The following is a 24,745-nucleotide window of genomic DNA, read 5'->3' on the forward strand; positions in this document are numbered from 1 at the left end:
TAAAGCATGGCTATGGCCTTGAAGGTGCTTTTGGCCTGGCCAGGCTAGCACCCATGTGATAAGAGAGCTTCAAAGGGTGTAGCTGGCAGGGCCGTGACACTCAGGATGCTGTGCAGCCCCTAGGAGGGGGACAGAGGGAGTCTTCCAGGAGACTTCCTAGCCTGCCCCGAGGACTCCTGCTTAGTGAGGGAAGGCAAGGACCCGGGAGCAGCACAAGTAAAAGGCCAGGCACAGAGCAGCACAGCATGCGCAGAGTGCCAGATGAGGTGATGACACCTCCTGGCAGGCCAACCCGGGCAACGCTCAGCTCAGGGAGTGACAGGGTCAGACTGTCGTTTTAAATAGCTCATTCTGCTGTGCAGAAGCACACTCACAGCTGAGGCAGGGAGACAGCTCCATGGCTCTGGCCAGCCTCAGGCAGCAACATGGTGAGGGCCAGGAAGGGACATGGCTGTGAGCAGGGTACCGAGAGAGGGAGGACACAGGGCAGGCTGTGAAGCCCACAACTCGGCTGGTGGGAGAGGAAGGCTGTGTGCCTGCAGGGGTACCGGGGGATGGATGGGGCGACATCTGCAACCCAACACCAGGGAGCCACCGTCAGCCCATCCTACTGACGTGCACCTGCTGGTTCATTCACTCCCTATGGAAAGTTCTGAGCAGGGACTTCCCACAGATCACCACACTGCACCCATTCTGGGACACCAGTACATAACTGACCCTGAGGGAAAAAATGGTGCCTACTGGAAGACACAGCTTCTCCTCAAAGACACAGAAATGTGACTGAAATGGGCAGTTCGCTTCTTCTCACAGCAACCCTGAGCACTTGGAGGTAGGCCCAGGCGGATGGTCTTCTTCACCCTGCACACAGCCTGGAACAAGAAGCCATCTCCACTTCCTCCCCCCTCAATTGCCACTGAATGGGTCCCTGAATGCTACATCCACTACAACCTTCCAAACTTAGAAACAACAGCTATGGGCAATTCCAGTTCTGGCTATGTACCCAAAAGAACCAAAAACAGGGATGTGAACAGACATGTGCACACCAATGTCCACAGCAGCACTATCTGCCATGGCTAAAACATGGTGGATGCAACCCACGTGTCCAGGGATGGATGAATGAATAAGCCAAGTGTGATATATCTACCCAACAGGACAGTATTCAGCCTTAAAAAGGAAGGGAATCCTGACACATGCAACAACACAGATGAAGACTGAAGACATTATGCTGAGTGAAATATGCCAGTCACACAGACAAATACTGCACAATTCCACTCCTACTCAGTTGTTAGACAAAATCGGAGAGGCAGAAAGTTGAACAGTGGGTGCGCTCAGGGCTGGGGGAGGGGAGGGAGGCGAGGGTTGACTGGGAACAGGGTTGGGTTTTGCAAGATGAACAGTCCTGGAGATGGATGGTGATGAAGACCACACAACCATGTTGAGTGAGTAAGACTGCTGATCTGTACACTTAAAAATGGTTAAGATGGTGTAAGTTTTATGGGATGTGTATTTTACCACAATTAAAAAAAAAACAAAAACAATGATGGGACCCTGGCAGAGCCCCTGCTGCCTGAGTTCCTAAGAGGTCCTCGTGCCAGGACCACTCTCCCTCAGGCATGCTCAGGTGGTTCCTGTGCCCTCTGCTCCTCCTTCAGAGGGCCCTGATACTAACAGGAGCCTCATGTGCAAATAAATGGACAGGGGAGCCAAAGAAGCGAGGGGCTGGGCTTGGAAATGAGACTAGAAAAACCTCCTCCTGAGGCTGTGAGCAAGTTGTATTTCTCTAAGATAAGCATGGTGGGGTTGTGGAGGGATCAAGATGGCCATTTGTGAGAACTTGCAAGGCACACAGTCAAGTGCCCACCAGCTGGAGGTGGCTCTCAACCTTTGCAATGGCAAGCAAGGAAACCATCACCTCTAGTTCACTATTTTTTTCTTTTTTTTGAGACGGAGTTTTGCTCTTGTTACCCAGGCTGGAGTGCAATGGCGTGATCTCGGCTCACCGCAACCTCCACCTCCTGGGTTCAGGCAATTCTCCTGCCTCAGCCTCCTGAATAGCTGGGATTACAGGCACATGCCACCAGGCCCAGCTAATTTTTCTTATATATTTAGTAGAGACAGAGTTTCACCATGTTGACCTGGATGGTCTCGATCTCTTGACCTTGTGATCCACCCGCCTCGGCCTCCCAAAGTGCTGGGATTACAGGCTTGAGCCACCGCACCCGGCCTCTAGTTCACTATTAAGCCATGAGTGCTTGAGGGCTTTTTAAAAAAAAATTTCCTCCTTTCTTTTCCTGTTAACTTCCCATTCCCACACTATGCTGATGTATCAAGGGCCTTTCTGAATGCTAATGCCAGATCTGCAGGAGCTATGGGAAGATCCTGGGAAATGGACCTCAGCCAGAGTCTTCCCATTGGTTAATAGCAGGGCCCCAACACTGCCTATCCCAGTATGTGGGGGACAGATGTAACAGGTACTCTCCCCAGGCTCAGCCTGGCAGGCCTCTTGGAGCCCACACCAGCTCAGACACCTGACCCCAGCTGTTCAAGTAAAGCAGTGGGGAACCAGAGGAGCTGGAGCATCAGGGAAGGGCCTCTGGCTCTGTGAGGCTCCAGGCAGTGCTGAGAGGCTGGAGTGCACATCCTGTGAATACAGGCTCTGGGCAGAGCCATGGAAGAAGTACCTATGAAAGGGTGCCTCTGCCTGTAAGGGCACCCACAGAAGATTCCACTCCATTTTTTTTTTTTTTAGACGGAGTTTCGCTCTTGCTACCCAGGCTGGAGTGCAATGGCGCAATCTCGGCTCACCGCAACCTCCGCCTCCTGGGTTCAAGCAATTCTCCCGCCTCAGCCTCCCGAGTAGCTGGGATTACAGGCACGTGCCACCATGACCAGCTAATTTTTTGTATTTTTAGTCGAGACGGGGTTTCACCATGTTGACCAGGATGGTCTCGATCTCTTGACCTCGTGATCCACCTGCCTCGGCCTCCCAAAGGGTGGGGTCTACAGGCTTGAGCCACCGCACCCAGCCGATTCCCCTCCATTATCTGCCATTGTGAAAACTACCACCCAGCACTTTCCCTGCCTGGTAGACCTAAGCATGGAGTAGAGGCTCCCCTGAGTACACAGGGAGACGTTCACAGGAATATCTGCAAAACACCATTTCATTAGCAAAACTCTGTAAGCCATGATCATGAAGCGGCTCCTAGCAGGGAATGCTACGCTGCAGTTAAAGGAATGAGCTAGACCCACATGTAACCAAGCACAGAGAGCTGGACACATGGCGGAGGGAGGTGAGCTAGGTGTATAGTGACTACGCTGTGTGCCAGAACTGACTGAAAAGCCACACGCAGAGTATGGCCCAGTGCTCTGGGCCGTGCCTGCACAGCGCAGGAGAATGGACACTGGACTAATGACACACGTCCTCTCCAGGGGGACAGAAGAACTGCATCAAGGACAGAAGTCAAAAGGGGCCTTTAGCTGTAACTCAGACATTTTAATTTTTAAAGGAAGATGATTTATTGCTTGTGTACTGAAAAGTCAGTGAGAACAAAGAGAAAGAAACATATTAGAGTGAAGATTAAGCTCAGGAACGCCTAGGAGTACAGGACCATAACTGGATGTGCAGGCTGGCCAAGGCTGGGTCCCAGGGCACTTCGAAGACCATGAGCCACCTAGATTCCATTCTGCATGGAGGAGGCTGGTTCTAAGGACTGTATACAAGGACCTCAGAGACACTGGGCTGCAGAAGGCAACCCTAGGCCAGGTTTGCTAGGGGACACCTGTTACTGTCATTTTTAATAGCGCCTCATACATCTGAAAGTGTCCTGGTCTGGATAAGATGCACAGTCACCCTAGCTAAAGGGGCAGGGAGTGATTCACAGCGATTGTGCCACCCCTAACCCTGGGAGCCACAGTCAGTGCCACCACTATAAAGACACAGGCCCAGAGAGTCCTAGAGCTGGACTTGGGTGGGGGAGGGGCATTTTACAGATGCGGATACTCAGAGAAATTGGATGCCTGCCCAAGGTGATACATGTCTACACAGCTAGGTTGGGGATCACAAAAATATGTCTCTGTCCCAAGCCTCTGTAAGCCTCATCTACCCATGTGGGTGCCATTATCCCGTCTCCCATCACAAGTGAGAAAATCAACACCAACCTGCAGCTGGTGTTGAAGGCAGGTTGTACCTTCAACAGTACTTGAAGGCATCCAACAGCAGTGCCAGTGTGGTCCCAATGGTGGGGTGAACTGGGGACTGATGGTAGCCCCTCAGTGGGGGGAGGGAGGACTTTTTAAGTGATGGAAATATCTACACCTCAACTGGGGTAGTTAAACGGGTATAAGAATTTGTCAAAATGCATCAAAATGTAGCATAGAACTCAATAAAAAGACAAATGTGAAAGCAAGACAGACATCAGTGTTAAATGAGGGACTTCCACTGCCAAATGTACACCTGAAATAGGTGCATTGTACTGTATGTAAATTAGACCTCACTAAAGGCAATTTTTACATTGTTGGAGGCAGAATCAGAAAGAAGGCTGAGAGGAAAGTCCCTAAAACCCTATGGTTTTTAATGTCCTGAGTTTGAGACCAGTGTGGACAGGACACTGATGAGGCCATGAGTGACAGGTAAATGAACAAAGCCCAGGAAAAGGAGAAATGGATAGAAGAGAGAGAGTGGCAGCAGCACTTGGGGCCACCATCCACTTGGGGCAGGTAGTGTGGGCCAGGCTACCCCCTACCCACCGCACACAGAGCAGCAGGAGAGGGGACGGGCACAGGGCGCCCTGCCAGGAGCAGCTCTGCATTGCCCAGGCCAGACGGCACTAGAAAAAAAGAAAGGAGAGGCTTGGGTGAACAGGGTGGGGGAGACAGCTTGGTGCAGGCGCAGGGGAAGGAGGAGGCAGGCGGGAGATGCTGGACAAGGAGGGGACTGTCAGGCAGACCCCATGGCATTGGGAGGAAGAGGCTTGAGTGTTCATCCTGTAAATGGATGATCCTTGAAAATGACCAGCTGAGGCTGCAAGGCACCCTGCCAGTCACAAAGTGGTTTTTTACAGTTGTCTTCTTATCCAACTCCTGGTTACAAAGAGCTGAAGCTCTGCATCAGTGTGCAGATATTCATGCATGGCAAATCTGTCAACAAGACAGGCCAATTTTCCCCTTCCTCCTTCTTTCAAACTCAGGCCTGCCAAGGGTAGAGCATCAGATCACTGCCACACCAGGCAGCTGGAGACAGCCAACCTGCAGATTCACCAAGCCCTGAGTGGGTCCATCTGGAATCCACAAGCCTGGGCCCACTGGCAGCAGGTGAGGTCAGGAGACAGGCCCTGTGGCCAGCAGGAGAGGCTGCTTGACTCTTGACTCTTAGGAGACTGTACAGCCCTGTAAATAAGGCCAGCACAGTCAGCACAGAGCAGCCTGAAGACAACGGGGCCAGATGAAGTGGCTCACACCTGTAATTCCACCACTTTGGGAGGCTGAGGCAGGCGGATCACCTGAGGTCAGGAGTTCAAGATCATAATGGCCAACATGGTGAAACCCTGTCTCTACTAAAAATACAAAAATTAGCTGAGTGTGGTGGCGCATGCCTGTAATCCCAACTTCTCAGGAGGCTGAGGCAGGAGAATTGTTTGAACCTGGGAGGCGGAGGTTGCAGTGAGCAGAGATCATGCCACTGCACTCAAGCCTGGGTGACAGAGTGAGACTCCATCTCAGAAAAATAAACACACACACACACACAATGAAGGAGGGTTTCCCTTTTTTTGGAGGGGAGTGGGGGATAAGGAGAAAATGTGGCATTAACCATGCTGAAACCTAGAGAGATTTTTGATGGCCTCGTGATGAAGTTAGCAACAGTGACTGCCACCATCTGGGAGGGGAGCAGGCTGAGACAGGGCTGCCCGTTTCCCAAGGGTAGGGTGCCTGGCACACACCAGGAGGCAATGTTGGTGTCTGGCATCAGGAAAACCTTTGTAGGTTTGGATGGGAACCCAAACCCACCTGGGCTGCACAGTGGAACTGCTGCAGACACAAGAGTTCATTCAGTCACCTTTTTACAAACAGGGTCTCCAGTGTTGGTCAGGCTGGTCTTAAGCTTCTGGGCTCAAATGATCCTCTTGTCTCAGACTCCCAAAGTGTTGGGATTACAGGTGTGAGCCACTGTTCCAGGTCTCAGCTGCTATGTATCTCCTGGGAAAATAAGAACGTTGACCAGGCACAATGGCATGCACCTGTAATCTCAGATAATCAGGTGACTGAGGTGGGAGGATCGCTTGAAGCCCAGAGTTTAAGACCAGTCTGGGCAATGCAGTGAGACTGTTTCCAAAAAATAAAAAAAATTAATATAAAAATTTAAAATTAAAAAGTTAGCCAGGTGTGGTGGCATATACCTGTAGTCCCAGCTACTCAGGATGCTGAAGTGGTAGGATCACTTGAGCCCAGGAATCCGAGGCTATAGTGAGCTATGGCAGTGCCATTGCCCTCACACCTCGGTGACAGAGATCCTGTCTCCTTTTGTTTAAAATAAATAAATAAAGGAACGTGTCCATATCGTGTGTCTTGTGCCCTCTGAGGAGGAACTCAGGGAGCAGACAGAGGCCTCACATTCATGTAGGAGAAGGCAGACAACAGACAAGACCATAGGCCACACTAAAAGCCATGAAGAGAATAAACAGTGTGATATGAGTTGAAGGCTTCCCTCACAACCACTGGGCCAGAGGAGGTGGTCACCTCAGCCCTGGAGCCCTGAGAGAACTGGGGCAGTGATACATCTGGAGCAAGAAGCAGTGCAAGCTTGTCTAACCCACACCTCTCGGGCCACATGTAGCCCAAAACAAATTGGTAAACTTTCTCAAAATATTATAAGATTTTTTTTTTTTAGCTCATCAGCTATAGTTAGTGTGTTTTATGTGTGGCTCAAAACAATTCTTCTTCTAATGTGGCCCAGAGAAGCCAAAAGATTGGACACCCTTCATCTAGAGCAAGTTGCATGATGACCCCACCTCTCAGGGCAGCTGGCTCCTCGTGAGCCAATGAGGGGTACTAGGCATGCACAATGGGAAACTATGATCATGAGAACTATCCCAGCAGCCAGCTGCAAAGGTGCAGACATCATCTGGACAAGGAACCTGACTGTGGCTAAAGCCCTGCAAGCAGGCCAAGGGGCACCAGGACAAGGCTCCAGGCCCGGGCCAGATTACCATCTGCAGATATTCCAATACATCTCCTCTTCTGGGGCTGCAAGCCCTTCGGCATCCAAGCCAGATAGGGGGCAGCGACTCCGCTCATGCTAGCTCTTCTGAGAGAGTCAGCCTGTGGTGACACTTTCAGGTATCAAAGGAGCCATTACTAACAATTACATTATATAAGCTGACAAAAAGTTCTTTTAAGAACAAAGGAGGACACAGTACTCAAAACTCATCACTTCCTACTTATTTAACCAAACGTAGTACTATCTAGGTTTCTGAGGTTATTCATGACTACACTATCAGTATGGGGTAAATGCTGTGCTACTGAGTATCTCTTCCAAAACTCACAATCAGTGACCTCATGCTAGCGGCCTCAAACCAGCCATGGTGTGAGAACTTACACCATGGAAACTGGCAAACACTATAAATCAGTGCTTGATTTATGGGCTCCAAACTAGAAATATGCAAACGCCTGGGTCATTCCATAACATCGTCTATTTTTGTAAATAAAGGTTTTACTTTTTTCATTTGACATGTTGTTCATTGAGGTAAAATTCACATTGACATAAATTAACCACATCAAGGTTTTTTTTTAGACAGAGTCTCTCACTGTTACCCAGGCTGTAGTTCAGTGGTGCAATCTCGGCTCACTGCAATCTCCACCTCGTGAGTTCAAGCAATTCTCCTGCCTCAGCCTCCTGAATAGCTGGGACTACAGGTGTGTGCCACCACACCCAGCTAACTTTTTGTATTTTTAGTAGAGACAGGGTTTCACCATGTTGATCACAATGGTTTTGATCTCCTGCCCTCGTGATCCACCCACCTCAGCCTCCCAAAGTGTTGGGATTACAGGCATGAGCCACTGCGCCTGGCAGACCACATCAAGTTTTACTGGAACACAGTCATGCTCATTCACTCACATACTGTCTATGGCTGCTTGTGTGTTACAAAGGCAGCAGTACAACAGAGACTCTATGGCCACATGACCTGCAAAGCTGGAAATATTTACTATCTGGCCCTTTACAAAAATTTGTCAACTCCTGGGGTTCAGACTTAAGAAAGTGATAGAGAGGTTGCCGAGCTCGAGCAGCAGTCAGCTTCTCTACGTATAATCCGGGAGTAGAAGACTCAGAATCTAATCTCTTCTTCCTCCTCCCTCCTGGGCAGCAAGGCGAACCCCATCCCTACTCACAGGAGCTCAGCTTTGATTTTTAACCTCCCTTCCCTACCCTTCCAGAATACACACATTCCCATTCCAAAATTGATTTTATAAAGACATTTTAAACACAATGATGCAACTTGGAGTGCACTACGCGGCAAATGTACAGTGAGATTTTTTTTATCTTCAGCCACGTTTTCGGCTTTGTGAGAAACCTTATCATCAAACACAACAGCCAGCACCATTACCAACAAGAAAGATACTCGCTCCATGAACTCCTGTGTGTTCATTGGGAATCTCAACACTCTGGGGGTGAAGAAATCTGATGTGGAGGCAATCTTTTCGAAGTATGACAAAATTGTGGGCTGCTCTGTTCATAAGGGCTTTGCCTTTGTTCAATAATGAGAGAAATGCCCGGGCTGCTGCAGCAGGAGAGAACGGCAGAATGATTTCTGGCCAGGTTTTAGATATTAACCTGGCTGCAGAGCCAAAAGTGAACCGCCAGGTGTGAAACCGTCTGCAGCAGAGATGTATGGCTCCTCTTTTGACTTGGACTATGACTTTCAATGGGATTATTATGATAGGATGTACATTACCTAGCACGTGTACCTCCTCCTCCTATTGCTTGGGCTGTCGTGCCCTTGAAACGTCAGCATGTATCAGCAAACACCCCACGAAGGGACAAAAGTGGCTTCAATTCTAAGAGTGGACAGCGGGATCTTCCAAGTCTGGAAAGTTGAAAGGAGATGACCTTCAGGCCATTAAGAAGGAGCTGACCCAGATAAAACAAAAAGTGGATTCTCTTCTGGAAAACCTGGAAAAAATTGAAAAGCAATAGAGCAAACAAGCAGTAGAGATGAAAAATGATGAGTCAGAAGAAGAGCAGAGCAGCAGCTCCGTGAAGAAAAGATGAGACTAATGTGAAGATGTAGTCTGAGAGGGGTGCAGATGACTCTGCTGAGGAGGGGGACCTACTGGATGATGATGATAATGAAGATGGGGGATGACCAGCCGGAGTTGATCAAGGATGATAAAAAAGATGCTGAGGAAGGAGAGGATGATTCTTAAGTACATAGTGGGGTTTTTAGAAATCTTATTCCATTACTTCTTTAACTGGGCGCTTGTCTAAGATCAAATTTTTCACCAGATCCTCTCCCCTAGCATCTTCAGCACATGCTCACTGTTCTCCCCATCCTTGTCCTTCCCATGTTCATTAATTCATATTTCCCTGCACCTAGTCCCATTTTCACTTCCTTTGACATCCCTAGTAGTTTTGTTAAGTCCTACCCTGTAGTTTTTGCTTTTAATTTTGATACCTCTTTATGACTTAACAATAAAAAGGATGTATGGTTTTTATCAACTGTCTCCAAAATAATCTCGTTATGCAGGGAATATAGTTCTTTTCATTCATACGTAAGTTCAGTAGTTGCTTCCTTAACTGCAAAGGAAATCTCATTTAGTTAAGTAGGTCCTGAAAGTAGCTTTGAGTCAGAAGTGTGTGTGTTACACCCCAACATTATCGTGCTGTATGTGGCAGTTCAACACAAATGTAACGTGTATTTCTGTGAATGAGAGTTGGCATGTCAAATGCATCCTCTAGAAAAATAATTAGTGTTATAGTCTTAAGATTTGTTTTCTAAAGTTGATACTGTGGGTTGTTTTTGTGAACGGCCTGATGTTTGGGACCTTTTTTCCTCAAAATAAACAAGTCCTTTTTAAACCAGGAGGAAAAAAAAAAAACGAAATTGATGGAGAAAATGTTAATAATGCAATTAAACTTAAAAACTGTGTTGTGTCTAAAGTCACTACATTGGGAATAGCAAAAACAACTGAGAAAAAATTTTTATAGTATAGATATCTGAAAACTATTATCCAATTCGGCAAAGACATCACTTGACTCATTAACACAATAAAGATATCGAACAAGCTGGGTGCAGTGACTCATGTCTGTGATCCCAGCACTTTGGGAGGCCAAGGCAGGTGGATCACTTGAGGCCAGGAGTTCAAGACCAGCCTGGCCAAAATGGTGAAACCCCGTCTCTACTAAAAATACAAAAAATTAGCTGGGTGTGGTGGTGCACACCTGTAGTTGCAGCTGCTTGGGAGGCTGAGGCACAAGAATCACTTGAACTCAGGAGGTGGAGGTTGCACCATCGCACTCCAGTCTGGGTGACAGAGTGAGACTCTGTCTCATAAAAACAAAAACAACCAAATAAAGATATCAATCAATCATGTTGATACAAAAGCTTTGCAAAAATCAATGGAAGCAGTTGGTGAGAAGCAACTGGCTATGTGGAACTGACAACAGTTTTGTATATTTCATTATTTGCAAATTACATGCCACCCATCCTTTATATCAGTAAAACTTATAAACTTACAGGCATATACATGTATGTATACGGATACTTTTTTCTTTTTTCTGAGAGCTGATTGCCAAACTTTTACCCGCATACTACTGTCTATACCTTAGTAGATGCCTTATGTAAATTAGAGCTTCATTATTTTGAAGTACTTACAGTCTGAATGAAACTGAGGTCCATTTGCATTACTGTATTTCAACACTACATATAAACGAAAAGAGTAAAGAATCTAGACTCTTTAGAAATGCCAACTCACACGTTTTTGAATGTTTACTAAAAAAATGCTTCTAAGTTTTATTACCTTCTTGTGCAAACAAAATTTCTCCACAACAATTATCAAAGTCAAGCAAAACAGAAACAAAAACAAAACAAAACCCACACCCTAACACATAAAATTGATATTCTTGGGCACAAGTGCTCTTTAAAAAAAAAAAAAGAAAAAGGCAACGTTATTTCAGTAATGTTATTTGAGCCGGGTGCGGTTGCTCACACATGTAATCCCAACCCTTTGGGAGGTCAAGGTGGAAGGATCATTTGAGGCCAGAAGTTCAAGACCAGCCTGGGCAACACAGCAAGGTCATCTCTACAAAAAAAAATTACAAAAACTAGTGAGGCGTGGTGGCTCGAACCTGTAGTGCAGCTACTTGGGAGAGTGATGCAAGGAGGATCCCTTGAGCCCAGTAGCTCAAGGCTGCAGTGAGCTATAATTGCGCTACTGCATTCCAGCCTGGGCAACTAGAGATTTTTTTTTTTTGAGACGGAGTTTCGCTCTTGTTACCCAGGCTGGAGTGCAATAGCGCGATCTCGGCTCACCGCAACCTCCGCCTCCTGGGTTCAGGCAATTCTCCTGCCTCAGCCTCCTGAGTAGCTGGGATTACAGGCATGCGCCCCCATGCCCAGCTAAGTTTTTGTATTTTTGTAGAGACGGGGTTTCACCATGTTGACCAGGATGGTCTCGATCTCTTGACCTCGTGATCCACCCACCTCGGCCTCCCAAAGTGCTGAGATTACAGGCTTGAGCCACCGCGCCTGGCCTGCAACTAGAGATTTTAGAGCAAGACTCTAACTCTAAAAAATAGTAACAATAATAAGCGAGACCTTGTCTCTAAAAACAATAACGATAAAAATGTTATTCAACCCAAGTTCAGTATTGACTATGTTCCCTAATACCCTGTATGTTATTTTCCTTTAAATTTCTTTCTTTTTTTTTTTTCTTTTTGAAACGGAGCTTCGCTCTTGTTGCCCAGGCTGGAGTGCAGTGGTACAATCTCAGCTCACCGCAACCTCCGCCTCCCAGGTTCAAGTGATTCTCCTGCCTCGGCCTCCTGAGTAGCTGGGATTACAGGCATGTGCCACACGCCTGGCTAATTTTGTATTTTTAGTAGAGACAAGGTTTCTCCATGTTGATCAGGCTGGTCTCGAACTTGTGACCTCAGATAATTCACCCACCTCGGCCTCCCAAAGTGCTGGAATTACAGGCATGAGCCGCTGTGCCCAGTCTTTTGTTATAACTTCTATGGAAGAAACAGCACTTGCACTTTCCCCTAGTATCGCCTCCAACTTACCCACTGCACCCTGTGGATGCCACTGTTTCCTAAGTATGCCATGACATGGAAGGCTGAATATAGTGTGACAGCAGGAGGGCATGGATGCGCTCTATACAATGGGTGGCCAGGAGAGGCCTGAAGAAGTCCGACTGTCACAAGAACTGGATCAGGGAGAAGGGTCTCACACAAGAATGAGGGAGAGGGTTCAAGTTGAGCTGAGAAAGGAAAGAAGGGCCCAAGGCCTGTAGTATGTGTAGATCGTGACAATAAGGAGTGTAGGCATCTATTCTAAGGATGGAAAACCACTGAAGGATGTGAAGTGACAGTGGTGTCATCTGCTTATCAGTGTGGAAGGGGCAGGACCAAGAGGAAGATGGCCAAGGTCGGACTTGAGAAGGAGAGAGGAGGGACAAAGAATAAGCATCCTGGCAGCAGGCCCCAGGCCTCACAGGTGGGAGGAAGGTAGAGGCACGAACCACTCCAGGGTGTTTACCAGAGCCATGGGGTGTGGCTTCACTGTGTGGAGAAAACCAGGTGATGTCCCGTCAGTCCTGGTGGGATGGACCCCAGGCCTCTGGGAACATGAAGAACATGACTGGTGGCCTTGACTGGAGTGTCGTGTTGCACACCACTGCTCTGAACCTCCTGGAAACGCATGACAGGGGAAATAATCCTCTCCACTGATTGCAGTACACAGAGGCCTGCAATCCACTCCACTCCACAGCCGATTGCTCTCAATAGTGCTCAAGTGCTCTTCAAGCTAGAGCAGTCTACTTTTATTTTCAGTTTTTTACGGTTTAATTGAAAAGACAATGTAGCATAGGGGAATACAACCAACCCATTCCCCCTGCCCCAACCAACACAAGTGCTTCCATTTTACCCCAGGTTCTAGTTTTTTAGGCACTGGCCTATCCAGATGTCTTTCGTTGTCATGTCTGACTGACAAAACCACTCCTTTCCCCCGATAGCAAGGCCTGCCCATTTTTCTATAGAGCCTTCAGAATCATGCTTTCGGCTATAGGCTATTTGACTCTGTGGATGCACCATGATTCTGGAGGTTCTCCCATGCTGTTTAAAAATAAACTTCCTTAAAAAAAAAAAAAAAAAAAAAAAAAAAAGAATTAAAGGGAGACAAGGTCTTGCTATGTTGGTCAGTCTGGTCTGAACTCCTTGCCTCAGCTGATCCTCCCACCTTGGCCTCCCAAAGTGTTGGGATTACAGGCGTGAGCCACCAAGCTCAGACTGTAAATAAACTTCTAAGAGTAAAATTACTGGGTCAAAGGACGAGAGCATTTCTATGGTACACAAATAGTTTCCAGGAGAGTGACAGTAGCTCTGAGCTCCTGCCAGCAGGGTGATGCAGGTTGCGGGGGGTGGGGTGGGAGATAGGCCTGGAGAGATAAAACAGCAACAGGCTGGCTTCACGTCCAGTCTTGATTACCTGCCAAGGCCATTCTGCCCACATGTTTGTGTGCAAAGTATATGTTCCAAGTATCAATTACGTCAACATTTTTCTGTCCAGTAAAATCCAAGAGATCTTACTTCTTGTTTTTTTTTGTCTTCTTTGAGACAGGGTCTTGCTCTGTCGCCTGAGCTGGAGTGCAGTATCGTCATCTCAGCTCCCTGTAGCCTCAGCTTACAGAGCTCAAGCGATCCTCCCACCCTGGCCTCCTGAGTAGCTGGGACTACAGGCACATGCCACCACCACCAGCTAATTTTTGTGATTTCTAGTACAGACAAGGTCTCATTATATTGCCACGGTTGGTCTCAAACTCCTTGCCTCAAGCAACCCTCCCACCTTGGTTTCCCAAAGTGCTGGGATTAGACGCTTCAGCCACATTGTGCCTGGCCACGACTGTTAATTCTAAATATGTCTTTACACAGGAAGGATATTGAATATTGAAAGGCAGTTTTATGTGCACAAAGTTGTATTTTAATCATCCCTATCTACAACTGCAGCACAGAGAGATTTAGAAAAGTCTAGGCAGGTTTTAAACCTGACAGTGAATTTCAGCCTAAGTACCTCTTCCAAGGAAGTGTGCCTCTCCTTCCTGACATCTGGGATTTTGTTCTACAACCAATGTTTTCCTGTTTACCCCCAAGGGAGCATTTAGAAGTGTGTAAATTATGCAATGTCGTCTTGTAACTGCTCGTTGCTGACACTAAAGGAGAGACTATCCTTGAAAAAGAACAGCATTTGTGAAAATCAAAGTTCAGTATCTACAAACTCATCTAGGGGAATGATATCCCCTGGCTCCTTCCTGAAAAGTCGAGAAGGGGCTTGTACATGTTTAGTACCTACTAGGTATCCAGCACTGTTTACCTTTAGTAGGATAGGGACGTCCTCACTTTATAGAAAGTATTAATAGCACTGATAAGCAAATATTTGATGTGATTTGTCCAAGGACATACAACTTGGAGACAGACCTGTCGAGATTCGAATCCAGGTCTAACTCCCAAGCTCTTGCATATTAAATACTTTTCTTTCTTTCCATCTCCCTTCCTTTGGGAGGAGGGGAGGAAGAGGCTTAGAGGATTTCTAGTTGATTGTTGAAACTATTCATTAACCTACCCATAAGAAATGAAAAGACTCCCTTCTTCTCCATAAGAAGAGACCTCATGAACTGGAGCTGGCATGGTTCAAAGGCTTTAGAGACACTGGAGACCCTGTCTGGCTGAGAAAGGGACAGGGGACCCTCTGCACTCCATGGCAGCTCAGGCACAACTTCCCGACTTCTGAGGTGGAAAAAGACAGCACAGTCCCCAGCTCTCCACCTAAGGCACAGGCAAGCCAATGAGCTTGCCGGGCACTGTCCAGTTCAGGGGCACTGGCTTCATGTGCACCCCACTTCCCTCTACAGTGGGCAGCAGGGTTATCTCTGGATGAAAGCAAAGGCTCTGAGGGCACGAGGAGTTGGGCTCACAGTTGTGCAGTGCCAGAGACCTAACCTGGCTACGCTCCAGTTTCCTGAATTATCCCATCTATGAAACGGGATAATTTTTGGCACAGAGGGAGCACACAGTAAGAGGTGATGCTGTTGCCCTTGTAACCATTTTTGTTATGGCCCCAGGATAAAGTCCCTATAGTCCCCCATAAAGATTTACACCAAAGGATGACGTCCAGCCCTTGGTTTGTGAAGGAGGATTGGTAACTAGATTCAATGAGATCCATGCCCTGGGCTTGGTGACAGAATGATTGATGGAGTTCAAATCCTCACTTCCCCACTTCCAACTGCATGGACTCTGGCAAAGACAACACCCCAAACTCCTTTCCTCATCTGTCACAGGGAGATAGTATCAGCATCCTCAGGATCAGGATGACTAAATGGAGGTTAGGGATTGTGCCAGGCACTCAACACGCCTCAGCCCTATCGGATGGTATCACCAGGTGATGGCAATGCTAGCTCCATGTCACAGGTAAAAAGACTGAGGCCTGGAGACATTAAGTGATCTGCTCCAAGGTCACCAAAGTAGAAGCAGCTGAGAAGGACTTAACGTCTTCGAGCTAAGGTCCAGAGGATGTGCTAAGGGTAGTGTCTGGCCCGGTGTGGGGTCTCACGCCAGTAACTCCAGCACTTTGGAGGCTAAGGCAGGTAGACTGTTTGAGCTCAGGAGTTTGAGACCAGCCTGGGCAACATGGTGAAACCCCATCTCTACAAAAACTACAAAAAATTAGTGGGGTGGGTGGCATGTGTCTGTGGTCCCAGGTACTCAGAAAGCTGAGGTAGGAGGATCACTCGAGCTGGGGAGGTGGAGTTTGCAGTAAGCCGACTGTGCCACTGCACACCAGCCTGGGTGACAGTAAGACCCCATCTCAAACAAACAAACAACAACAACAACAAAAAACGGGGGTTGGTGGGGGAGTGGGTGGGGAGTATCTGTCCAGGCCTGGCTCGAGGGAGGGAGGAGGCATGTGCAGGCTCATGCGGGCCTGAGGGGTTCACTAGGCCACCTGGGCTCTGTCAACAGGTTCTAGAATCCCCAGACCTAGTGGAACTGAGCGATGTGCACAGGACAGGCTCAGCGCCTGTGTGCAGACCATGCCACTCTGGCTCCAACAGACCCCTTGAAGCATGGAAGGAATGGAAAGGGCTGAAGTCTGGAGAGAGCCAAGTAACGATCACAGGAGGGGCTTCCTCCAGGGGTCTGGCCAAGTCCAGTCAAACTACTTCTACCCCAACACTCATGAGCCAAATGACTACCCTGCTCAGGCCCCGCTTAGCCTGAATTCTTACCCCAAATCCAACTGGGTCCTCCCTGTTTAAGCAATGCTACTTCTGTAATCTGAAGTCAGAAATGGACCCCCATCTATTTGTAAATTAGTTACTGGCCCAAACAGAATGAATGGCTCACTACATACCAGCAAGAAAACAACCAACCAGTCTTTGCCTTCAAGGGGAATGGGGGTGGGGAAAATGACAGGCACGTCAGACCGGTTACAGGAGGCGCTGCGGGAAAGATCAGACCAGGATGCCTGGAATAGTCAGAAGACAGGGCTGCTGACCAGAGGCTCTGGACCCTGAGCCCAGAGAGGCAAGGAGGGAGATAGGGCAGGTGATCAGGTGGGGTGCACAAACAGGTCAGGAGCTGACTGATGAGCAGCTGAGCCTGGCTGGAGCAGGAGAGGAACAAGAGAGGCTGCCTGACCCAGATCCTGGGGCATAATGTGCTTGGATGATTCCCGAGGCTGCAAGTGATGGAAAAGTGCTCAAATGGGTTTAATCAAGAAAGGAAACCATAGGCTCACTTAGCTTAAAAGTTTGGAGCAGCCAGGGGTGGCGGCTCACACCTGTAATCCCAGCACTTCGGAAGGTCGAGCCGGGTGGATCACAAGAGCAGGAGTTCAAGACCAGCCTGGCCAAGAGACCAGCCTAGCCAATATGGTGAAACCTCATCTCTACTAAAAATACAAAAATTAGCCGGGCATGGTGGCAGGCGCCTGTAATCCCAGCTACTTGGGAGACTGAGGCAGGAGTACTACTTGAACCCGTAAGGCAGAGGTTGCAGTGAACAGAAGATCACACCATTGCACTCCAGCCTGGGCGACCGAGCAACACTCTGACACACACACACACACACACACACAAAAGTTTGAGGTAGAGTTCACCTCAGATCAGCCAAGCCATGAGGTCTTAGTCCTTTCCACTCCTCTGACCAGGTCTTACTCCTGGATAGGCTGCCCCCCAGGCAGCAAACCCCAGCAGAAACCAGCTCACATCCTCTCCCAGTCAAGTCTCCCCACCCTACTCCAGCAAAGTGCTACAACTTTCACAGGCTCTGACTGGGTCACAGGTCTGTCTCCGAACCAATCACTGCCCAAGAAGATGCAAACTCGTAACTGGCCAGTCCTACCTAAGTTACTAACCATCCAAAAGGCATGGACTGGAGAGAGGAAGGGGTAGCTCTCAGGAAAACTAGGATGTAGAGACCAGGAGGAAAGCAATGGGAGCTAGATGGGCTGCCCACCACCAAGCCTGTGTATTATTAGGTACCATGCATGTGAGCACACAGGACGTTTCAGGCACAGGACCACGTCCCATTCCTAAAAGCCGTCCTATGCCGCATTTCTTACAGCCTTCTGGAAAAACAAAGGCTGCAAATCGAATCTCCTTGACGGTTGCAAGGTGAATGGAAGTCAGTGGTTCCAACTCTATTCTGCTTAAGTCCTCCACCCAAGAGAGGCTATCTTCTCCATTCTATGCCACCTAACGAGCTGAGACTCCATCCAGCCAGCAACATGACCCCACCAGAGAAGTCAAACATCCCAATCTGTCTTCAGACAGACAGAGCAAGAGACTGATTGGAATGCTGCTGCAGTAGACCCCCTAGAGGTCCAGCTTACAGGAAGGAGGACTCCAGGATGGCCCTAACTGGTCCACAGAGCGGTAGATCATGGCACCACCAGCAGACACAGCACGGCATGCCAAGGGCAGAGGTGAACAAGGTGTATCCATTTTGGAGTGGGCTGTCTGGACATCCAGGCACAGGAGACAGCAATGGAGAGCAACTGTCCAGGTGCCATAGAGGCTGTGGTTCTGAGACCACCTGGGGAAAATCTTAAGGGCCGAAGAGCATGAGCAGTGCTATGCAAAGCCAAAACGCTTGGGGAGAGCAGGCACCACTGGAAGGAGTTAAGAAGAGAAAAGAGAGACCAATGCAGCAAGGGGCAAGGGAACCAGGGAGGCAGACACCTCTCATTGCTAGGCCTTGTCATTCATTCCAAGTGCCCATGACGAGCACAAAGGACGGCGCCCTAAAGAGAAGACAACCTGGCATGACAATCTTCCCAGACGGATGATACCGCTTCCTTCCTATTTCTCAATTTGATGGAGCCCACCAAGCAATCAGATAGGAAACCACGTCCACAGTGCTCTCAACACAGAAGCATCATCACCAGGGTGACGAGGAGGTGCCCGTCTGTTCACACCCCAACTCCTCACTGGGCTGACAGAGAGGCAATGTGCAAGTCTTGTGTATACAATCCAGCGCAAATACCAACTGCCAAATACACCCGAACACCTAAGGCGCCCACTCCCACTCCAGGCCAGGGTTTTCAATATTTTCCTTCAGGTATACAGGGCTGGAGCAGCCAGGGGGAACATGCTGCTTCTGCCTGCACAAAAGACCCTGCTCCTTCTGGAAACTCCTCCCAAACTTCCTGTGGGCACTGCCACTTTCTTACAAGACCCTCTCATGCCACCCCCAAGCCAAGCCAGAGTGCTTCTCCTGAAGTTTCCAGAGCTGGAAACTAGAAAGTAATTCCTCTCTACAACAAGTCAAACTCAGGAGCTACTGCCTTTCCCAACACACGAAGCAGCCCATCCATGAGACAGGCGGACACAGACACAGACACACAGACACACAGACACACACACACACACACACACACACACACACACACACAGAGCCGAGGACCAGAAACAGAAAAGATTCCCTCTCCTTTCTCCCCACCCTAATTTCAATCCCAAACAGCACTTCTTTAAGCTCAGTAGTCAAAGAAGGGAAAACGTGAAGGAGAAATGCAGGAGGAGCTCGCAGGAGGGCAGTGCTGAAGCTCTTCTGGGAGAAGACAGGCTCCTCACTCAGGGGCAGCACTTGCTTGCCCAGCAACCATCAAGGTGAGAAATGAATTGCTTGAGAAACTCCCTTAAGACAGAAGTGAAGGTGGAATACCCATTTACAAATCTTTCCCTCACAGGGGAGCCTGAAACTTAACATGCAGCCCACTTCCGCCATTGCCAGGCAAAAGGGGAGCAGATACCAACATCAGGTGCTTACTGAGAGCCCCCAGAAACAAGGTGGGGTTGGGGGAAATGGAGGCCGCAAAAAAAAGACTTGACTCTACTCCTCTCTGTTAACCGAAGGGGAAGAAGCCAAGCACGGAAACGCAGGTATCAGTTTCTGGTTACCCAGGGAGGAAGAACAGATGAGAGAAAACAGGCAGGACAATCGGACCCAACAGATCTCCCAGCCTCTGCCGAGGGCCCACAAGTTCAGAGAAGCTACAGCTCTTGTCTGGGTCATAGCACAGTCTCCTCATGACTGCAGGAGGCCTTAGGGGGGTTCAGGCCACCAGGACAGCACCACCTGTCCCAACATGGGCCCCACTCCAGGCAGTAACTCAAGCACCAGGAGAGAATGGCAGGACAGGGAGAAAAAACAGCACCATGCAAGACTCTCTCCAGCTCAGAATGGGATCTGAAGCTGCAGCCAGCCAGCACCTGCAGTAGGACAGTGTGACAGTGAGGTCCCCAAGGGTGACTACAGGCAAATGCAGAGTCTGCGGTTCAACCAGAACAAGAAGGTACTCACAACTCCACGCGGTGACCTCACACAGCCAGACCACCCGGTTGCTCCTCACGACCTTACCTTTCAGTTACTTCTATTTTTCCTTCTGGATCCAGGGCCCAGCAGCAGGCCCAACTATTTGACGGTCACATCATAGAGTGGATGACATCACTGCCCATCCAGGGACACTGGCTCCACTACTCTTCTCCCGTTAACAGGACCTTAGTGTCTCCTGGGAACATCCCCTCTATTGAGGGCCTTTTTGGGTGGAACTCACACCAGATCAGGGGTAAACCAATCAACTAATTCAATTAAGCTGCTAATTCAATCAAAGCCCAGAGCAGGCATAAGGAAATGTTTGCTGGGGCTTCTGACAAAGAGTTGGGAGTTTGGTGAGGGGAAAATCCTGAAACTGCTGGGACGGAGAGGAAGACGACCCACTGTGTGAAGACAGCACTGCAAAAGAGGAAGGGAGAAACACCAGGTCCTCACCTGATCAAAAACTTGCCTTTAGGCCTGAGTGACCATCAGCCCCTTTGTGTCTGAGCTCTCGCCCCCAGCACAGTGCTAACCTCCCTCTGGGGCTGGACGGGCCACAGAATTAGTATAGGAAGTAAAGACAGGTTGCTGTGCAGGCAACCAGCTAACTGAACACGGAAGGAAACAATGTGAACCAATTACCACCCAAAAGGGTAAGCTGTTCTTATTTCATACCCCTTCACATCAGTATCACGGATCTCCCACTGACAGCGCTGAAAAGCCAGCTTGCTGACTGCTTGCCTAGGCACCATGCAAGATTCGAGGAGGTGAATGGAGTTGGGCAGTTTATAAAGGGTTCTGGAGAGCTGGCCTGCAGAACAGGAGGGCCGTTAGCTGCCATGGTAACTACCACATTACCCTGGGGGAAAGAGGATGTGGCCACCTCCTCACACCCAACTGAAGCTGGGCCAGGAACCTGATGACTAGAAGGGGGGACATCAAAACAAGTCATCAAGAGGCTAAGAAGAACCTAAACCCAGTGTGTGCAGGTGGCTGCCCAGGAAGCCAATGTGACCAGGAGTGTGGGTGGAAAACAGAGAAGAGTACACCGCCGTGTGAAGGCATAAGCCGGCCGTGGGGCTGCCAGAGCCTGGGATTGCTGCCAGCCCACTGGGCTCTCGGTGTGGGCCACGGGTCACACGCACCTGAGTCCTCCCAGTAACTCACCCACTGCTGACACCCGCACCACAGAACCCCCACCAGAGTCAAGCCAGACACAGCCAGCACCCTACAAAACCATGCTGTGTACCCAACACACGAGTGACCAGTTTCCATAGCAGCCATGAGGCTGACCCACCACAGGGTGTAGCCTGGACAAAGCAGCACCCCACTTTCTGGCCATAGCAAATGAAAATCTTGGGAGATGTGTGTCCAGGAATGCCAAATGTTTGGTCACATGACCAAAAAAGGCTGAAGGATCCTGGGGGACCCAGGCTTCGCAGACGAAGTGGCATTTGAACAGTGTCTAGGGATCAAGCGTGGCCTTCTCTGTTAGGGTGAAAAATAACAGAAGAGAAAGAGGAAAACACACCTCACACCCCCTCCTCAGCCAGTTCCAGAGAAAGCACAGAGCATTTCAGGGACCACTGTCCTCCCAGCCTGGCATGAAAGCAGCGTACAGATGAAACTGGCAATAAAGAGCTGGACTCAGGCAGGAAAGGGGAGCGCCTGCGCAGCATGCGCCCACTGCCCTCTCACAGGTGACATGGGAGGCAGACAGCAGGTGGGTGTGTTCCAATCCCAGTCTCATCCCACCTAGCCTCCTTCCAGCTGTGTGTCCGCTTAGCCTCAGCTGCCTCACTAGCACCTGCCTCCTGTTTAATCTATACCTGCTATAAAGATTACACGTGTTTTGAATGCAGACGTGCTGAAAACTGCTGGCAGCTAGGACCTGCTCAGTAACGCTGACAGCCATTCCCAAAACTGGCCCTGTTCACAGTAAGACACCAAGTATTTGGTCACCCACATGCTGTGGCAGTTCTAGATATTTGGGAAGGAACTCCTGCTCTGCTACCGAGGCACTCACAATCACATGGAAAACGTAACCAACAACACCCATTATCAGCAGGAATACACGGTTTTAAATGATGAATGGTTCCTGAGGGAGATGGTCTTGGATTAAGCCAGGCAAGGTTTCAGAAAAGGGAGGCAGTAGGGATGACAGGAGGCTCCCAACTGGAGGCAGCACAAAGGTCAAATTCCAGGTGTCACACACATACAAGTAAGGCTGTTCTGAAAGTTACACTGATGCTGTTCTGATGACAAGATAGAACTTCATTTCAAAGTACGGCTGGATTAGGAGTAGGCTCTGCCCTCAAATTTTCTTTAAAACAGTTACTCAAAGCACACCTGTTTTATGTGAAAGTTCCAGAAGGTTTCTGATGATAAAAATGAACCCTCATACTCAAAACGGTTTGGCACCACTAGGCTAGAGGAATTTAAAGGGGGAATGGTTGTAGGGACTGGGAAGAATGGAATTGAAAATGTAACGTGAAAACACTTCATGTTTGCAGGAAACACCTTCGAAGACTCAATAGAGTTCAGCTTCCACACTGGGCACCACTGATGTGGGGAAGTGGAAGGAAGACTGTTGTAGTTAAGCTCCCTGCCATCACAGCCACCCAGTGCTGGCTTCAGGCCCAAGGCTTCTGGTTCCATTGTCTGCAATACCAGACAAATCAGTGAATCTCTCCTTACCCCTAAATGAAGATGAAACACTTACCCTAGGAGTAGATCAAAGAACTAACGAGACACTCCATACAGTAGTGTCTGGCACTGTGTAAGTGCTCAGTAAACAGTGGCTGTTCGTCTTGCAGCCTTTGCTGCCCGGCAGAGACCACTGCTGGCACACAGGAGACGGAGCCTAACTGCATGCAAGGGAAACCTGATGAGCCCCCTGAGGCTTTCCAAGATTCATTTTCCTGCAGTGGATGAACCCAGGAAGCTTTGCTGCAGTCCCAGTAACATCCAAGGGCCTTTAACCCCAATTGCCTGGCAATCCTTGGGATGTGAGTTCGCAGAGGGCAGCTGGTACTTCACCTGACATGACCTCTCTCCTTTTGAATAGGCTCCATACAGAATCGCAGGACCTCCCTGTACTCGGATGGTCACAGAATCCAAGGGCCCATACAGAGGGCCTGAGCATGTCCACATGGCCACCTTGCAGTGCCCCTGGAATGAGTCAGGCCAGCTCTGATAATAATCCACCGTTTCCCTAAGCACATCACGGAACTCTCATCTTCCCCACCCTAGGCTTGCCTCCAAAAGTCACACAGAGCAAACCTAATCCAGAGGGTACAACACCCCAAATACTGAAAAACAGCCCAACAGACATGCTACCCCAAGGCCCTCCGCATTTTCTCAAGCCCAGATACCCACACCATACCCACAGACACAGCTCGACATCTGCCCGTGCCCCATCCCATGTCAGAGAGGGCAAACTGCCCGATGACTTGCCCACTATTCCTTTCAGCTGTTTCCCTCATGCCAGAGACAAAGCAAGAAGTCCCTGCCAGCCTGACTACAGAACTTATTCTGAGAACCTGGATGACAGAATATACTTAAGAAAACATCTCATATTCTTAAGAATTCTCAACTGTTTCCAAATAAGGCATGGGGAGAACTGTTCCATTTGAACTTGAGACCTGTAGCACCATCAGGCCATCCCTGACTGCCGATCCCACATGCCATTGCACCCTACCCCAGGTCATTCATGTACATGCTCTATCTGCCGATCCCACACGCCATTGCACCCTACTCCAGGTCATTCATGTACATGCTCTATCTGCCCTCTTCCCTATGAGGCTCCAGGTCCCTTGGGCGCAGGGGCCGGGCATCTTCAGGTGTGCAACCTCTACACCCAGCACATAAGCACTTGCTAATCAGTTGGTGACTGAAACGTAATTGTACTGCCTCCCAAGACATGGAATCCACTCAGAGAATACTTTTAAACACAGCATGCAGAATTATTGGTAGTTCTTTCTTACTCAGTAGATGCTTCCTGGTTCAGGGAATCCCTATGGCAACTCCACACTCTGCTCTGAGAGTTTTGGAAGGGTGCTCCAAACATTGGTGCTGGCGAGAACACACTGGAATGAAATGCACTGCCTCTTCTGGACCCACTGGGACACAAACTTAGCCACCCATTCTGACAAACAGCTCCTGGTCCCCAAAGGGACCAGGCAGACATAGGACAACTTACCACTAGCTATACAAAGGAAAAGCACCACTTGTAGTGACAAAGCACCCAGTTTCCAGAAAATGATAGTGGGGGAGTAGCCAGGAGACCCCTCCCACTGGACTGTAGTCACCTGAGTCACTTAGAGTCAGTCTGGTTAAACTGGAGCTCCATCTGAGAAGATGCTCGCAGACACCAAAATCAAGAAGGTGAGTCCAGGTGTCCTCCTTCACCTAAGGGAGCTTGGCACCCTTAAGGTACATGTCCCACCTCACACAGCTGCCCAGGGCCTGACGTGATCATGGTGCCTTTTTACATCTGTATCCAAGATAAAGCCCCTGCCCACAGGCTGGTCTTAGTCCTCCAGGGCTCTGGGACCTCTGACTAGGACAACAAAGACTGAGGACTACCCAGAAACCTCAGTGAGGACAGACAGTAAAGTCTACTTTCTCCTGAGAGACAGTGAGTCACAGACAAGGACATGC

At 49.0% G+C, this 24,745-nt stretch overlaps 1 protein-coding gene across 5 annotated transcripts in view; it reads right to left on the reverse strand.

Moving 5' to 3' along the window:
- MED26 (mediator complex subunit 26) overlaps positions 1–24,745 on the reverse strand; it is a 56,145-nt gene that overhangs the window by 26,443 nt on the left and 4,957 nt on the right. Inside the window, exon 2 of one of the 5 annotated variants that reach the window (XM_035287134.3) lies at positions 6,004–6,192. The exons of 3 other annotated variants lie outside the window; for them this stretch is intronic. The gene's annotated coding sequence lies outside the window, so the exon portion shown is untranslated. Of the gene's footprint in view, positions 1–6,003; positions 6,193–8,945; positions 9,078–24,745 lie in introns of all 5 variants that reach the window. One more of the 5 variants, XM_035287132.3, reaches the window with a different exon arrangement.

This window comes from Callithrix jacchus, chromosome 22, assembly GCF_049354715.1.
Source record: "Callithrix jacchus isolate 240 chromosome 22, calJac240_pri, whole genome shotgun sequence".
Lineage (NCBI taxonomy): Eukaryota > Metazoa > Chordata > Mammalia > Primates > Cebidae > Callithrix > Callithrix jacchus.